The sequence below is a fragment of the Gossypium hirsutum genome, chromosome A10 (genome assembly GCF_007990345.1).
Source record: "Gossypium hirsutum isolate 1008001.06 chromosome A10, Gossypium_hirsutum_v2.1, whole genome shotgun sequence".
Classification (NCBI taxonomy): Eukaryota; Viridiplantae; Streptophyta; class Magnoliopsida; order Malvales; family Malvaceae; genus Gossypium; species Gossypium hirsutum.
The window spans coordinates 50,971,513-50,972,488 of NC_053433.1; the positions used below are offsets into that span (position 1 = coordinate 50,971,513).

A 976-nucleotide genomic window follows, 5' to 3' on the forward strand; every position below is an offset into this window, starting at 1 on the left:
AATTTTGTTAGTTTAGCTTAATTAGTTGTTTTAAATTTTTTTTCAAGATTTTTATTGGTGCATGAGAAGAGATAGTTTTGTAACTAAAGAGTATTCTTTTGATCCAGAAATTGAGAGAACCTTGAAAAGAAGGGAAAAAGAACTGCAAGAAATAGAAAGAATTAGAAATGATCAAGTTAGAAAAGAGCCATTACATCAATAATAAATGATAGAGACAGACCCATCAGAGAACATGTATTGTCAATGTTGGATGACCTGAATCTAGGAATTGTCAGGTCGTATATTCAAGCTCAAGATTTTGAGTCAAAGTCGATGAAGTTTCTCATGTTACAAACTGTAGGGCAGTTTAGTGGCTTGCCTACTAAGGATCTACGGTTGCACTTAAGACTCTTTTTGGAAGTTTGTAATTCATTCAAGCAGCAGGGTGTTCCTGAAGATGCCCTAAGACTGAAGTTATTCCTTTATTCATTGTGAGATTATGTTAGAGCATGGTTAAATACATTGTCGTCAGGTATGGTGGCATCTTGGAATGAACTTTGTAAGAGGTTTATACTAAGATATAATCCTTCAAACATGAATGCCAAATTGGGGAACGATATTACGTCCTTTTGGTAATCTGAGGATGAAACATTATACGAAGCATGGGAGCAATACAAGGAGTTAATTAGAAAATGCCCAATGCATGGTTTTCAATATCGGATGCAAGTGGAAATGTTTTACAATGGATTGAATGGACATAAAATAATGGTGGTTGACGCATCTGCTAATGGGACTTTGATCGATAAATCATATAATAAGGTATATGAAATTCTGGAAAGGATAACAAACAATGATTATCAATACCCTACTACAAGAGTAGAGACTGGAAAAAAAAGTTGCTAGAGCAATGGAACTTAATGCAATTACTTTCCTAACTGTAGCACCCCTCACTCGTATTTAATGTCAGAATAGGGTTACGAGGTATTACCGATCAATT

The 976-nt window shown here is 34.6% G+C and overlaps 1 non-coding gene across 1 annotated transcript; it reads right to left on the bottom strand.

Annotated features, from left to right (window-relative positions):
- Window positions 1–582: 582 nt before the first annotated feature.
- Window positions 583–689, bottom strand: LOC121208758 (small nucleolar RNA R71). Its single transcript, XR_005903883.1, has one exon. It is a non-coding gene; the product is annotated as a small nucleolar RNA R71 (small nucleolar RNA).
- Window positions 690–976: the final 287 nt, after the last annotated feature.